General features: G+C 45.2%; 1 pseudogene; it reads left to right on the top strand.

The window, feature by feature from the left end:
* The first annotated feature begins 963 nt into the window (after positions 1-963).
* LOC147991474 (uncharacterized) overlaps positions 964-17,985 on the top strand; it is a 62,073-nt pseudogene continuing 45,051 nt past the window's right edge.

Genomic DNA, 17,985 nt, shown 5'->3' on the forward strand with positions numbered 1-17,985 from the left:
ATCCAAATTAAGTGGTTAAATTACCTTTTTTGATAGGTAAGTAAGGGGGGAAGCTATCTTTATGTTGTTCTCCCTCCAACAACGTGCACATGCACTTTTTGTGGCCTAGCTAGCTCTATGTATGTTTGTGGTGTTGCATATGTTTGTGGTGTTGCATATATGTTTGTGTTTGCAGGTACCGGTATTTGAACTGCGATAGTTGCTAATATTTTGCCGGAATGTTGATTCATTTCCGTTTCGGCGAGAATTTTGGCACTATGCATTCTTTTTGGTCCTATTTATGGGGAAAGTCATGCCAAATTTTTTCTTGCTTCTAAAATATCGTTTTTCTCTACCCCGCAGGCGACCATGGTCCGCACGATGACCGAAGGCATCATGAATAGGTTTTTGAGCTCCGTGAAGGCCGAGATGCTTAAAAATAACAAGACGGAGATAAGATGTCCGTGTCGAAGATGCAAGCTGAAGAGCCTTATTGCGGACCTGGATTTCGGGCAGGTGCGTGACCACCTGCTCTTCCGTGGTTTCATGGATGGCTATCGGTGGAAAGGTGATGAAGATGACTATGAAGTCGTCCACGGGGGCCGGGCAAGAAATGAGGAAGGGCAGCAAGACAACCACCGCGGCTCGGGCGGGCGAGAAGATGAAGAATCTCCAGAACATGATCACGACGGTGATGTTGTACACAGTCATCATGTAGAAGATGCCGGACATGATGATGAGGAAGATGCCGGAGTAGACGAAGGGCATGATCATGAAGATGAAGATGCCGGCAGAGCAGACAACGATGGACCATCGATGGGCAGGGTGCAGGACCCTCATATTCAAGAGCTGCTTCTCAAGCAGACGGATAACGCAAGAGCTACCGCCCGAGAGAAAGCCAAGCTGGATCAACTGGAGATAGACGCGGTTACTCCATTGTATGAAGGATGCAGGCCCGAGGATACCCGCCTAAAAGTAACGCTCATGGCTCTGGAGATGAAGGTAAAACACAAAATGACCGACGCATGGTTCGACGAGAACATGTCATTCTGGCATGAACGTCTTCCCAAGGGGAACAAGTGCCTGACCAGTTTCGAGGAGGCGAAGAAAATCATGTGTCCTCTGGATTTACCGCACGTGAAATACCATGTGTGCCTGAACAATTGCATCATTTATCAGCACGAGCACGCGGAGTCTACCATATGTCCGGTGTGCGGAGTCACTCGATACAAGAAGAGGAAGAAAGCTCCTCAAAAATTTGTGTGGTACTATCCGATCACTCCTCATCTGCAGCGGTATTTCATGGACCCTAAGGTAGCAAAGCTCCTGCGTTGGCACGCGGATAGGGAGGAGAAGAAGCGAGAAGATGACGCAAACGATCCGGAGATAAATAAAAAAGACAAGATGCTGAGTCACCCTAAGGATGGGAGCCAGTGGCAAGCGTTGAACTTCGAACACCCAGAATTTGGGAAGGATCCAATGAACATCGTGATGGGCGCGAGCACCAATGGAGTCAATCCGTTTGGCAGCCAGAGAAGCACACATAGCACCTGGCCTGTGTTTGTGTGGATGTACAATCTTCCCCCCTGGTTGTGCATGAAGAAGAAGTACATTCACATGAGTATGCTAATTGAAGGGCCGAAACAACCAGGGAACGACATCAATCTGTATCTGGGACTGCTGAAAGAGGAGCTAGACACACTGTGGAAAATGCCAGCCAATACGTGGGACGCCGTAGAGAAAGAATATTTCCCTATGAGAGCCGCACTGCTCATGACGGTGCACGACTATCTCGGTTACAGATATCTCACGGGGCAGGTGGTCCACAGATTTTCTGGATGCGTCAGGTGCATGGATGACACAACGTATCGCCAGCTAGATAGAGATCCTGGGTCTTCGAAAACCATGCTCATGGGACATCGAAGGTGGCTTCGCGACGATGAGCCATGAACGAAACGCAAGGATCTGTTCGATGGTGAAACCGAACCCCGAAGACGCCCGCGTACAATGAGCGGCAAGGAAATAGACGAGCTATTGAAAATTTGGAACGAGTGCCCACTGCCGGGAAAGAAGCAAAAGGCGCCAAAGCCGGGAAAGAAGAGAAAGGCGCCAGAGCCGCTGCTGAAGGTATGGAAAACGAGGTCTGTTTTCTGGGACTTGCCGTACTGGAAGATCCACCGTGTGCCTCACAGCCTTGATGTCATGCATATCATGAAGAACGTGTGCGAGAGTCTGCTAGGTACCCTGCTCAACATGCCAGAGAGGACCAAAGATGGGCCGAAAGCAAGGGCAGACTTGAAATCAATGGGCATCAGGGAGGAGCTTCACGCTAATGATGATGATGATGATGAGGCGAAGCAGGACACGGAAAGTCTTCGCAAAGGCAAAAAGGCCAAGAAGACCGGAAATGACTACCCTCCCGCATGCTTCACTCTAAGTCAGGTGGAGATCAATCAGTTTTTCACCTGTCTCATGGGAGTAAAACTTCCTTACGGTTACGCGAGGAAGATAAGCAGATACCTAGACCCAGCGAAGTAGAAGTTCAGCGGGATGAAGTCTCACGACTGTCATGTGCTGATGACGTAGATACTTCCAGTTGCAATATGTGGGATCATGGACGTGCACGTCTGTGAAACACTATTTGTCCTATGCAACATTTTCGACGTCATCTCTCAGAAGTCGGTTGGCGTGAGGAAACTCAGAAGGCTACAGGAAGAGATCGTGGTGATACTATGCGAGTTTGAGATGTACTTCCCGCCCGGATTCTTCGATGTTATGGTGCATCTGCTGGTCCATATCGTGGACGATATCATCCAACTCGGGCTGACGTTCCTGCACAGCATGATGCCGTTCGAAAGGATGAATGGTGTCATCAAAGGATACGTTCGCAACATGTCACGTCCAGAGGGAAGCATAGCCAGGGCCTTTCTGACTGAAGAGTGCATCTCCTACTGCACGAATTATCTAGGCATCGAGAACCCCGTTGGTCTGCCCATCAACAGGCACCTCGGCAGGCTCGCTGGATGGGGTCGCCATGAGGGTCGCCATGAAATGCATGTCGACTTCGAGGGTCGACTTGACGACTTTGAAAGAGAAAACCTAGTCGCGCTACAACACATAGACGTGGTCGATCCTTGGGTGGTAGAGCACAAAACCTTTATTGAGAAGACATACAATGACCCAGGCCAACAGAGGATGAACGGAGATATAATCAAAGAGCAGAACTCATGTTTCATGCGTTGGTTCAAGCAGAAGCTTCTGTCGTACCCTTTACATGAGGATTCTTCCGCGGAAGAACAACTCATATTCACCTTGTCACAGGGAGTCGAGCACAACCTGATGACGTATGAGGCATACGATATCAACGGCTACACATTCTACACTGAGGGAAAGGACATGAAGAGCAATGGTTATCAGAACTCCGGGGTAACGATGGAATCCTACACCGGTAACGACAAGGACAGATACTACGGAAGGATCGAGGAGATCTGGGAGCTGATCTATGCTGGAGAGAAGGTCCCGATGTTCCGTGTCAGATGGGCCAAGAACGTCATAAAAGAAGACCGGTATTTCACCACCATGGTTATACCTGAAGCCAAATCCAAGACCGCGGGCGCAAACATCACCGCGAAAAATGAGCCATGGGTACTGGCTTCCCAAGTGGACCAATGCTTCTTCATTACCGACCCGCCAAAGCCCAGTTGTGTTGTCGTGAGGAGAGGCAAAAGGAATATCATCCGAATGGACGGAGTCTCCAATGAGCAAGACTTCGACAAGTACGGCGACCCAAAGATGGAACATGACGACGATGATGAAGTATCAGCATTCACCAAAAGAAGAAGCAGGACCACCCCACCTAAAGGACGTCCGTTCAAGAGAAGAACTCCATTTATGAAAAATAAGGGCAAGAAGATTGTGAACAGATAGCTAGCTAAGATCGATTGTATTTAAATTGTAGCCTTCATTTCTCGATTGTATTTCATGGGCACTTTTTGAACTCATGAATGTTTTTAAATTTCATGCAAACTCGATCTCAATCCCTGTCACATCCCTAGCTTCTGGTGCTGCCTAGTGTTTGCATCTTGCTTGCATCATGTTTAAATTTTTGAAACTTGAATTGAGGAAATTTGGAAGCCTCAAATTATAATTCAAGAAGGGCAAAGAACCCTGGAAAATTGCATTCAATGCTTCTCAAAATGTTCTTATTAACTGTTTGATATTTTTGGCAAGGCTTTTGCACCAATCCAAAAATAATGAACATTTGTAGAAATATTTTGGTCACCGAATTAAATCTTATTGTATTTGACTTTGGGCATTTAAATACTATAAATAATTTAGATGTTAAAATAATTTTGGAACTATTATTGGGCCACTGAAATAATTTAAGTGTCCATGAATATTTTCAGGATTTTAGGAAATGCCTTCGTATTTTTCCTAAGCTCAAAATAGAGGCAAATAATTAGAAAACAAAAACAAATTAGAAAACAGAAGAGAGGGAGAGCTTACCTGGCCTCACCTGTGCAGCCACCAGAGAGGCCAGCCCAGCACTGTAGAGGCCCACCCCACAGGGGCATGACCGTCTTCTACCTCTCCCAGTAGGCAGAGGCAAACCAGAGCACGACGCTGGCTGTGCCAGCTCCTGCTTTGTGCTGGCGAGCTCTCCTCCCCCCCACGTCCTCGAGACGCGATGCAGCTCCCTGGCCCACTCCCTCACTCTCCGCGTGCTCCTCCTCCCCTCTGTCTCTCTCTCACGCGCACACCCGAGCATTGCCGTCGCCGCCGATCGCCGTAGCCGTGGCCACTGGCCACCGCACCCCCTGCCGACATGCCCATCGACTCCGCCGCGACGCCTCGCGCCTCCAAGTAGAAGAACGCAAGCCCGGACGGCCTTCTTCCCCACCAACGCCGCCATCCTCGACCTCGGGTGTCGATGATCTGCACCGTCGATTCACCGAACCCCGTGCCTCCCCTGCCTTGCCAGCAGCACCAGCAGACCCGCGGTGAGTCGCTGCTTCTTTTCCCCCTACTCCCATGTTCGCCCGCGTCCTCTAGGGCGTAGTTGCACAGACGCAGAAGCTCCCTTCCTCCATGTCTCATCCCCGCCGCACCAATAGCAGCCTTAGCTTGCGTCCGAGCACCGTCGCGTGCTCAGCATGCTCCCAGGAGTCGAGTGCAGCCACCTGTTCGCCCTGCCGTGCACAATAGCGCCGAACCCAACCTTGCCGAGCTCCGGCCGCCGCAAAGCTCGACGCCGTCAGCGCTGTAGACCACCCTAGCCATTGCTGCTTGCTACGTTGGATGCGGATGAGCACCAGCTCCACGCAGAGCCCCTCCGCCACTCGTTTTGTCGCCGGAGGAGCAAACCCGACGCCTCCGCCGTGGCCTGTGGTTGCCGGCGATTAGCCGCTGGCTAACGACGCCATTAGGGCTTAATTACCTTGTTTAGTTAACCCCTAGACACTGACAGCCGGACCCCACAGGTTCAATTAACCGGCTAACCAAATTAGTTAGAGTTAATCTAATCCAGTGGACCCACGCGTCAGCATTGACTTTGCTGACGTGACGTTTGACCGGTCACACCTGTCTGCGACCCTAACCAGCCCTGAGTCACTGACCAGCGGGCCCCACTGGTCAGGTTTGACTTGGACCGGCCCCTGTTCACTTGATGATGTCACACCGATGTCATGCTGACGCAGTAAACTATTTCTGGAATTTAAATAAATCTAAATGATTTATATATTTTCAGAAATTTGCCTAAACTTCTAAAATTCATAAGAATTCAAACGTAACTCCAAATGAAACAAATTATATATGAAAAATGATCAGAAAAAATCCAATCTATCCATCTGTACCATTCTCATGCATGACAAAGCAACTTAACCTAGCTGTATAGATGAAAACATGATAATGCACTTTATAAATTCAAAGTTTGAATTTGAATTTGAACCTTTGGTTCAAATCAACTCAAACCATTCTCTTGATAGCTTCATTAGCTCAAATCACATCATATTGCCATGTCACATTCATGCATCATATTGTTGCTTTGCATTGATTGTGTTTCCTCTCTGTTGCCGGTAACTGTTCCCCCTGCGTAGACGTGGTTCCGACGATGAGTTCAATGACACCAATGAAGAGCTATACTATCTTCGGAAGTGTCAGGCAAGCAAAACCCCCTTGTTCATTCCTATACAATCCCACTCTCTCTCTCTCCTGCTCTTTTTTACTGCATTAGGATAACAGCGATTCAATTGTTACATGTTGTGGTAGTTGAACCCCTTTCCTCTGCATGACCTGTCATTGCCACAGTAAAGAGATGAAACCCACTAGCATGAGTAGGATTTGTTTGAGCCCTGATGTGCCCACTCATTCATGTTTGTTTGTCATGCCTGCTACTGCTTAGAGTTGAGTCAGGTCTGATTCATCGGGGATGAATTGGAATATTGTGAACATGTCCTACTGTTGAGAGTTAAGTGTGTGAACACGATTTGGTAAAGGTAGCGGTGAGAGGCCATGTAGGAGTACATAGTGGGTTGTCTCACTGCAGCCATCCTTAGGAACTGAGTTCTGGGTTTGTGATCCATGAACAGCTACTACCACGCATTGGAATGCTTAAGTCCCCTTCTCGACTTATTAATCAACCTGATCTCTGTCCAGGAGTTGCAACTAGTTTCTGGTGTTTGTAGGTAGTGCTAGTAGACTACCAAGTGGCACCCGGTACAGGTGGGCTTGGGACAGACTAGGCACAGTGGCCCGGTGTACCAAGTGGCACCCGGATGGTGGGCTTGGGAACCCTATACACATCGTTTGGGGCCGTGAGCGACACCCTGGCTGGATCTCCTTGCGGATGGGACCCGAATAGGCAATAAACCTGGACGAGAGACTTGTGTGACTAGTCAGGTCGTGGCCGACTCCCTCACCAGTCTTCCGCTTGAAGGTTGCCGAGATACACGATGTGTACATGGTGGTAAGTGGCGAGAGCGTATGTGAAGAAGTACACCCCTGCAGGGTTATCATTATTTATTCGAATATCCAGATTCCTCGGACATGGAAACTTGGACACCTTGCATAGTTCATAGACAAGTGAAAGTGGATACTCTAAAATGCGCAAGATAAGAGTGAGTGCTATGGATGGCGTTCTCGTAGGGAGACGGGAGCAGATCCATAGTGGTGTATTGATATGGTGAATATGTGGACTCGTGTGCGCCACCTCAAAGAGTTACTTGCGGTCATAGTTTAGGATAGCCACTAAGTCAAAGCTGGCTTGCTGCAGTCAAACTCCACAACCCCCTTTGTTGATACTGATGCATATGTAGCTAGTTCTGATGTAAGTCTTGCTGGGTACATTTGTACTCACGTTTGCCTATTTTATGTTTTGCAGAGAGACGTCAGTCTCGCTAGTAGTTCCGTGTTGACTTCGATGTTTAGCTTGATACCTCAGCTACGATCTTGTGCCCTCGCCAAGATCTGGTAGTGAAAGCACACGTGCTCCCTAGGTGGTTTTGATAATTGATGACAACATATCTCTTGTTGGACTAACATCTCAATCTAGCATGTTTCAGATAAGTTCAACAATGGAGTGGCATGGACTAAAGGTTGTGGGAACTCCTTCAAGATGCTAGGGACAAAGGATTGGCTAAAGCTTCAAGCTCAAGACTCCTCATTTTACATTTTAGTGATCCAAGATCACATTGAGTCTTTAGGAAAAGCCAATACTATTAAGGAGGGATGAGGTGTTGCTTAATGAGCCTCTTGCTTCATGTGCTTAGTGATATGCTCCAAAACCCTCAGCTACTTTCCCACTTCCACATATGACCTAAACCCTAAGCCAAACTCGGTCCTACCGATTTTTTTCTATTCGGCGCCACCGAGTTTCACTTGTCATAAGCCACTGCCAAACCCTAATCAGTTCGGTCCCACCGATGGGATCTCGGTCTCACCGAGATGGGCTTGCAAACTCTCTGTTACCCATTGCAATATTCTCGGTCCCACCGAGATATGCAATCGGTTCCACCGAGTTTGCTTGGCCAAATCTCAGTTTCACTTGTTACCCAAATCGGTCCCACCGAGTTTGAGTAATCGGTCAAACCGAGTTTTGGATTTACCCTAACCCTAGCACATCGGTCTCACCGAGTTGATCCAGTCGGTCCCACCGAAATCTCTAACGGTCACTAGGTTTACATTTTCGGTCCGACCGAGTTTATTGATTCGGTCCCACCGAGATTGGAAAACTGTGTGTAACGGTTGGATTTTGTGTGGAGGCTATATATACCCCTCCACCTTCTTCTCATTCGATGAGAGAGCCATTAGAACACACACACCATTCCAACTCATATGTTCTGAGAGAGAACCACCTACTCATGTGTTGAGACCAAGACATTCCATTCCTACCATATGAATCTTGATCTCTAGCCTTCCCAAGTTGCTTTCCACTCAAACCCTCTTTCCACCAAATCCAAATCCTATGAGAGAGAGTTGAGTGTTGGGGAGACTATCATTTGAAGCACAAGAGCAAGGAGTTCATTACCTACACACCATTTGTTACTTCTTGGAGAGTGGTGTCTCCTAGATTGGCTAGGTGTCACTTGGGAGCCTCCGACAAGATTGTGGAGTTGAACCAAGGAGTTTGTAAGGGCAAGGAGATCGCCTACTTCGTGAAGATCTACCGCTAGTGAGGCAAGTCCTGTGTGGGCGATGGCCATGGTGGGATAGGCAAGGTAGCTTCTTCGTGGACCCTTTGTGGGTGGTTGCTTCTTCGTGGACCCTTTGTGGGTGGAGCCCTGTGTGTACTCGCGCAACCGTTACCCTTCGTGGGTTGAAGTCTCCATCAACGTGGATGTAGGATAGCACCACCTATCCGAACCACGGGAAAAACATCCGTGTCTCCAATTGCGTTTGATCTCTCCAAACCCTTCCCGTTACATTCTTGCAAGTTGCATGCTTTACATTCCGCTGCTCATATACTCTTTGCATGCTTGCTTGATATGTATCGTGTGTGTTGAAATTGTGCCTAAAACTCCACTTAAACCGAAAAAGCTTAAAAATTGCAACTTGAGCATTATGTGTCTAATCACCCCCCTCTAGACACATCTACTTCTAGATCCTACAAGTGGTATCAGAGCCTTGGTCTCCATTGCTTTGGTTTAATCACCATTGGAGGAAGATGGATGTGTCTACTCTAGGGAGTCTTAGACATAGAGTGCCTATTCTTGATGGAAAGTACTTTCATGAGTGGAAAAATGAGATGCTTGTAATCTTCAATCAATATCATTTGAACAAGTATATTGCTAGCCCTTTTGCACCCCATATTGATCCCTTGCATCCTACCCTAGATGAAGATATTGACATGATTCGCAATCTTAGAACTATTGAGCTCATCATTAGAGGATTGCCCAAAAATTTGATTGCTAGTTTGCCTAGTCAAAATTGCGCCTATACTATATGGAAATTTCTTGAGGAACGGTTTCCCAATCATTCCTTGAAAACTTTGGATGAAATTCTCCATAAATATATTGCCTTGAGTAAGATGAACTCTAGTGATCCTAGTTTTGGTAAATGTCTTCTTGAACTTGCCAATCTTAAGCATGCTAAAGGAGATGTTGGAATCATTAATGATATCATACTCAAAGCTATAAGAATTCATAAAAATGACCACTTTGATGATCATTTATCTGATGAATTACCCTCTCTAGGAAATGATGAATCACAAGATCATGATGAACATGAATATTACAATGAGGATGATAGTGACTTCGATCTTGATGATGCAATGAGACATTTTGGTCTTATGGCAAATCTTCGGGGATATGAATCAGGAGGAAAGGAATGGGTTCTTGATAGTAGATGTACTGATCATATGACTGGAGATGAAGAGATGTTTCGTGAGCTTGCTGAAAATGACGGCCCTCTAAAATATGTCACCTTTGGTGATAATTCAAAGGGTAAAGTGATTGGCCTTGGTAAGGTGTCCATCTCACATGATAGTTCCATTCAAAATGTCATGCTCGTTGAATCTCTTGGCTACAACTTACTTTCAGTATCTAGACTTGCTGATTTCGGTTTGAATGTCCTATTTACTGAGGTAGATTGCCAAGTATTTCGTCGAGACAATCATAAAATGGTCTTTACGGGTATGCGTAGAGGTGATCTTTACATTGTCGATTTCTCTAAAGAGGCACAACCTAAAACTTGCTTTGTTGCTAAATCCTCAAAAGGTTGGTTGTGGCATAGACGACTAGGTCACGTTGGCATGAGAAACCTTGACAAGCTTATTAAAGGAAATCATATCCTCGGAGTTAACGATGTCATATTTGATAAGGATAGACTTTGCAGTGCTTGTCAAGCAGGTAAACAGGTTGGAGGAAGACATCCCGTGAAGAACATCATGACCACAAGGAGGCCACTCGAGCTACTTCACATGGATCTTTTTGGTCCCAACGCCTACAAGAGTCTCGGTGGAAATTCCTTTGGTCTAGTTATAGTTGATGACTTTTCAAGATTTACATGGGTGTTCTTTCTTAATGACAAGTCGCAGGTCCAGAAGATCTTCAGAAACTTCGCTAGGAAAGCCCAAAATCAGTTTGATGTGAAGATCAAGAAGGTTCAGAGTGACAACGGAACGGAATTCAATAACGGAAATGTGGACACCTTTCTTGACGAAGAAGGGATTTCACACGAGTTCTCGGCTACGTACACACCTCAACAAAGTGGAGTTGTTGAGAGGAAGAACCGGACACTCATCGAAATGGCAAGAACGATGCTTGATGAATACAAGACGCCAAAGCACTTTTGGGCAGAAGCGGTTGAGACAGCTTGTCACGCAACAAATCGCTTATATCTTCACAAGCTACTCGGCAAGACGGCATATGAGCTCCTCACCGGTAACAAGCCTCAAGTTGGATACTTTCGAGTATTCGGCTCAAAGTGCTACATTCTTGATAAGCATCGTCGTTCAAAGTTTGCTCCTAAATCTCATGAAGGTTTTCTACTTGGTTATGGCTCAAACTCTCACACTTACCATGTCTACAACAATTTCACCCGAAAGGTTGAAGAGATGGTAGATGTGAAGTTTGATGAATCTAATGGCTCGCAAGTAGAGCAATTGCCAATTGATGTAGGAGACAAAGACCCTTCAGAAGCAATTCAAGACTTGTCCATTGGCAAAATTCTTCCAACGGAGGTGAAGGAGAGTACTTCATCCGTCCAAGTGGAAGCTTCTACTTCACGACAAGGTGAACCAAGAATCGACATGGAAGCATCCACAAGTGGGACACATCAAGATGAAGAAAACGAGGAAATACATCAAGACGAACATCAACAACCTCCTTCTCCACCACGACAAGAGAACGACGACGTCAACAATGAAGAAGGCCAAGAAGAAGAACAAGATGAAGAAGATGTTCAACGAAGACCCAAGCAAAAGCTCTCACGAGTTCGAGCAAGAATTGCCAAAGATCATCCCGTCGAGCAAATCCTCAATGATATACAAACCGGGAGAATCACTCGCTCAAAAACTCGTTTATCTAACTTTTGTGAAAACTACTCATTCATCTCTAGCATTGAACCAATGAAGGTTGAAGAAGCATTGGAAGATCCGGATTGGATAAACGCTATGCATGAAGAGCTACATAATTTTGAGAGAAACCAAGTTTGGGCATTGGTTGAGAAGCCCGACAACAACCACAACATCATTGGTACCAAATGGGTGTTTCGCAACAAGCAAGATGAAGATGGACAAGTGGTTCGCAACAAAGCACGTCTCGTCGCCCAAGGATACACACAAGTCGAAGGTATGGACTATGGTGAGACGTATGCTCCCGTTGCTAGACTTGAGTCCATTCGCATCTTACTTGCCTATGCTAATCACCATAATATCACCTTGTACCAAATGGACATTAAAAGTGCTTTTCTAAATGGTGAAATAGAGGAGGAAGTTTATGTCAAACAACCTCCCGACTTTATCAATCCCAAGAAACCAAATCATGTTTACAAACTTCACAAAGCTCTTTATGGTCTTAAACAAGCTCCTAGAGCATGGTATAAATGCTTGACCAAGTTCCTTACTACAAGTGGTTTTGAAATTGGTAAAATTGATTCTACTCTTTTTACTAAAAGGGTTAATGGAGAACTATTTGTATGCCAAATTTATGTTGATGATATCATATTTGGTTCAACTAACCCTCTCTTTAGTGAAAAGTTTGGAAAGCTAATGTCAGAGAAGTTTGAGATGTCTATGATGAGTGAACTCAGATTCTTTCTCGGGTTGCAAATCAAGCAAACTAAGGAAGGTACATTTGTCTCTCAAACAAAGTACACCAAGGACTTATTCAAGAAGTTCAATATGCAAGAATGCAAAGGTATGTCTACACCCATGCCTACTAGTGGACATAATGATTTAACCAAAGATGGTGAACCGGTTGATCAAAAGGTTTATCGCTCTATGATTGGTTCATTGTTATACCTATGTGCTTCACGTCCCGATATTATGCTAAGTGTATGCATGTGTGCACGATATCAAGCTGCTCCTAAAGATTGTCATCTTAAGGCTGTAAAAAGGATAGTGAGATATTTAATCCATACACCAAATTTTGGCATTTGGTATCCTAAGAGGTCTTCTTTTGATCTTGTTGGCTATTCCGACTCGGATTATGCCGGAGACAAGGTTGATAGAAAGTCCACTTCGGGTACTTGTCAATTTCTTGGTAGATCTCTTCTGTCTTGGTCTTCCAAGAAACAAAACTCGGTATCCTTATCCACCGCCGAAGCTGAATACATTGCCGCTGGTTCATGTTGCGCTCAATTACTTTGGATGACTCAAACTCTTAAAGATTATGGGATTTATGTGAAACATGTTCCACTGCTTTGTGACAATGAAAGTGCTATCAAAATTGGTCATAATCCTGTACAACATTCTCGAACTAAGCATATTGAAGTTCGTCATCATTTCATTCGAGATCATGTTGCTAAGGGTGACATCAATCTTAAGCATGTTCGCACCGACAAGCAATTAGCGGATATATTTACTAAACCACTTGATGAGAAAGCGTTTTGCAGGTTGAGAGGAGAATTGAACATCATTGATGCTTCGAACTTGGAGTAGAAACTCCATTGGATACATGCAAGACATGAGCTTATGACTAACCCATGATATGTCTCTCATGATAACTATCTTATGTCTTGGATACATTTGTACCTTGCATGTTGTCTAACCCATGTAGGTGCTTGGTTGAATCTAATTCCATGAGATTGCGACTCACTCATATCCTGAGCAATCTCTACATCACCAAGACTCTACACAATAGTGGTTGAAGACAAGGAAGCACAAAACCATACAAACATATCCTTTGACAAATTCTATGATTGAGCTTCATGATTGTCATTTTTGGATACACAAGTGCTCTTCCTTGCAAAAACTAACCCATGTAGGTAGATGAACCCAAACTCCAAATGATGATCCCAACTCTCGATGAGCTACATCAACCTTGAGCACCCACACAAGTTCAACTACATGAGCAAGAACCACATCACCACCCAAGGTATGTTATTCCATCTTAGAGAAGCTTTACTCCAAGACATGAGTCAAAGCAACTTAACAAGGTGAGAATACATCAAGATGCTTAAACGAAAAATGGTAACCCCATTTTGAGCTTAAAACGATGAGTATGACCTACGATCAAGTGTCCTCACTTGACTCCTAAGTCAATATACTCTAACATAGGTGACTATGTCACCGCCCAATTCTAGATGAAGTTCTCTTGTGTTCTTTTCTGAGTTATTGCATTTGTCCCTTGCATATTTGTTTCATCTAGAAACCTTTTACCCTTTTCTTTTTGATTTTTGTTCTGCATATTTCTGCATCAAATTCCTTGCAAATCTTTCAGCTAATTCATTGCAAATCTTTGTGAGATCTTACCTGACTAGTGAGCTGAGGTGACAAGTGTTTTTCTCTGTGATGAACTCGGTTTCACCGAATTGCCATTTTCGGTCCAACCGAATCCCTTCGGTACTACCGAAACATGCCACTCGGTGCCACCGATTTCGCAACAGGAAAAACAGTTTGCCACATATTCTATATTTTCTTCTGATCCAGCTCCACTCAATGAATCTTGTCCTCTACAAGCATCACAGTTTTATTCCCTGCTTTGTACTGAATCCCAAGGACCAAACCTATTCGACGGATTCTAGGAGAAACCTTCTTGGAAATTGATGTCAAAGGGGGAGAGAGAGATCACATCAAAGCTTGTAGGAGAGAGAGATCACATCAAGGGAGAGAAATAGTCTCAAGGACCAAACCTACAAGAGAGAAAATATTAAGGGGGAGAGAGAGACCTCAAGGGGGGAGAGAATACTCAAGGATCCCATATATTTAGGGGGAGAAAGGAATCTCCAAGGGGGAGAGAATACTCAAGGATCCCAGATGCTTGATGTTCAAGAGGAGAGATGCCACATGTCTTTTTGGGGGAAAGACATGTTCATATGAACTCATTTGAATTTAGCTCTATTCATAACCTTTAGCTCTAATTTTCTGTTTCCTATCTTCTCCCAATATCCCATGTAAGATTTAGGGGGAGCAAGACACCTAAGGGAAAGAAATCAGTCAAATTCATTGCATATCTTTATTCTTGGGGACATGTTGAATTCAATATGGTACCTTGTACTCACCCTCTACATGTCATCCCAATCTTGGTATTCTTGTGGTTTCTTTTGTTTGCTCTGGCTAGTGGACGTACCTGTGTTATCTAACCTTGTTTGTGCAGGTTCATTCCATCCTAAGCCAACTCAAGACCACAAGGTAAGGATATGCATCAAAATCATGAGTATGAGGAGTTCTTGCTTATGTACATACTGTTTGCAAGAAGGACTCATGAGCATGAAGGTATTTTCCTTGATAATCTTTTGCTCTGATGCATATGGCCAAGATACATGTAACACCTTGCCTACTCTGTCATGGTTATGCTCTCACATGCCTCTCTATTTCATATTTACATGAGTGCATACATGTAGGTGGAGCCTATGCTTGTTACATGTCCTTCCAAAGCTTTACTTGCTATTCTTTATATCTTTATCTAAAGCTTTGATGTATGTTGCCATCAATTACCAAAAAGGGGGAGATTGAAAGCACAAGTGCTCCCTAGGTGGTTTTGATAATTGATGACAACATATCTCTTGTTGGACTAACATCTCAATCTAGCATGTTTCAGATAAGTTCAACAATGGAGTGGCATGGACTAAAGGTTGTGGGAACTCCTTCAAGATGCTAGGGACAAAGGATTGGCTAAAGCTTCAAGCTCAAGACTCCTCATTTTACATTTTAGTGATCCAAGATCACATTGAGTCTTTAGGAAAAGCCAATACTATTAAGGAGGGATGAGGTGTTGCTTAATGAGCCTCTTGCTTCATGTGCTTAGTGATATGCTCCAAAACCCTCAGCTACTTTCCCACTTCCACATATGACCTAAACCCTAAGCCAAACTCGGTCCTACCGATTTTTTCCTATCCGGCGCCACCGAGTTTCACTTATCATAAGCCACTGCCAAACCCTAATCAGTTCGGTCCCACCGATGGGATCTCGGTCTCACCGAGATGGGCTTGCAAACTCTCTGTTACCCATTGCAATATTCTCGGTCCCACCGAGATATGCAATCGGTTCCACCGAGTTTTCTTGGCCAAATCTCAGTTTCACTTGTTACCCAAATCGGTCCCACCGAGTTTGAGTAATCGGTCAAACCGAGTTTTGGATTTACCCTAACCCTAGCACATCGGTCTCACCGAGTTGATCCAGTCGGTCCCACCGAAATCTCTAACGGTCACTAGGTTTACATTTTTGGTCCGACCGAGTTTATTGATTCGGTCCCACCGAGATTGGAAAACTGTGTGTAATGGTTGGATTTTGTGTGGAGGCTATATATACCCCTCCACCTTCTTCTCATTCGATGAGAGAGCCATCAGAACACACACACCATTCCAACTCATATGTTCTGAGAGAGAACCACCTACTCATGTGTTGAGACCAAGACATTCCATTCCTACCATATGAATCTTGATCTCTAGCCTTCCCAAGTTGCTTTCCACTCAAACCCTCTTTCCACCAAATCCAAATCCTATGAGAGAGAGTTGAGTGTTGGGGAGACTATCATTTGAAGCACAAGAGCAAGGAGTTCATTACCTACACACCATTTTTTACTTCTTGGAGAGTGGTGTCTCCTAGATTGGCTAGGTGTCACTTGGGAGCCTCCGACAAGATTGTGGAGTTGAACCAAGGAGTTTGTAAGGGCAAGGAGATCGCCTACTTCGTGAAGATCTACCGCTAGTGAGGCAAGTCCTGTGTGGGCGATGGCCATGGTGGGATAGGCAAGGTTGCTTCTTTGTGGACCCTTTGTGGGTGGTTGCTTCTTCGTGGACCCTTCATGGGTGGAGCCCTGTGTGGACTCGCGCAACCGTTACCCTTGGCTGGAGCCCTGTGTGGACTCGCGCAACCGTTACCCTTCGCGGGTTGAAGTCTCCATCAACGTGGATGTAGGATAGCACCACCTATCCAAACCACGGGAAAAACATCCGTGTCTCCAATTGCGTTTGATCTCTCCAAACCCTTCCTGTTACATTCTTGCAAGTTGCATGCTTTACATTCCGCTGCTCATATACTCTTTGCATGCTTGCTTGATATGTATCGTGTGTGTTGAAATTGTGCCTAAAACTCCACTTAAACCGAAAAAGCTTAAAAATTGCAACTTGAGCATTATGTCTCTAATCACCCCCTCTAGACACATCTACTTCTAGATCCTATAGGTAGATAGTCAGGCTTCTCAGCCTTTTCCATTTATAGATGTCTGTACTCGGACATATTAAGCTTCCACATGTGCTTTGACTTGTATGCTTTGAATGTTGGGTCATGAGACCCATGTTTGTATTATCTAGCTCTTTGGAGCCTAATGAATAAATACTTGAGTCGTAGAGTTATGTTGTGATGCCATGTTGTATTTACACATATCGAGCATATTGTGTGTATGATTGAAATGCTTGGTATGTGTGGGATCCGACAACCTAGTTGTCTATCCTTGGTAGCCTCTCTTATGGGGAAATGTAGTCTTGTGCTTCCATGAGCCATAGTAGTCCGCTACAGCCCGGCTCACCGGAGTCCTGCTAGCCCAGCACTACTGCTTCGGAACACTTGACTAGCCGGCATGTGATTCACATCGTTCCTGTGTCTGTCCCCTTAGGGAAATGTCACACAGTGACATCCGGAGTCCTGCCTAGCCTGCTACAGCCTGGTTCACCGGAGTCCTATTAGCCCAGTGCCACAGCTCGGGTTTGCACGCTGTTGGCCGACATGCTTGATGTTGATTCATGTATGCCTGTCCCCGTAAGTTAGTGCCACTTTCGGTTCACGACTAGTCATGTCGGCCCGGGTTCTCTGTCATATGGATGCTAGCGACACTATCATATACATGAGCCAAAAGGCGCAAACGGTCCCGGGCCATGCTAAGGCGACACCCGTGGGAATACCGTGCATGAGGCCGCAAAGTGATATGAGGTGTTACCGGCTAGATTGATGTGACTTGGAATCGGGGTCCTGACAGCTTTGGTATCAGAGCCTGACTGCCTGTAGGTTTACCAAGCCAAACTAGTCGAAGTTGAGTCTAGAAATGCTTTAGTTATATAAGGGAATTGATTGTGGGAGGGAACAGAAGGCTCTTTTTACTCCTTTACCCTATGGCCTTCTAATCTGAGTCATCCTCTTCTCTTCTACGGGGATTAAGAACTAGGCTTCTCATCTTTCTATCAGGATCACGTGTTACTAATCCGTAGACTCTTAGGATTGTTGGTTTCAAGCCTCAGTTCAGTTTCTATTACTTCGGTATGTTCATTGCTGGCCTCAGAACTTTGATATTGTGATGTTAAGTGGTTATGCCACCATTTTGTAGGATGTCTCAAATCATTTTGAGCATTTACAGCCGTTATGCTGTCCGTGTCATCCCAGGTCTCTAAATAGTCTGATGCATTTGCAAATCC

This window comes from Triticum urartu, chromosome 1A, assembly GCF_056163025.1.
Source record: "Triticum urartu cultivar PI428250 chromosome 1A, HENAU_Tu73, whole genome shotgun sequence".
NCBI classification, from domain to species: domain Eukaryota; kingdom Viridiplantae; phylum Streptophyta; class Magnoliopsida; order Poales; family Poaceae; genus Triticum; species Triticum urartu.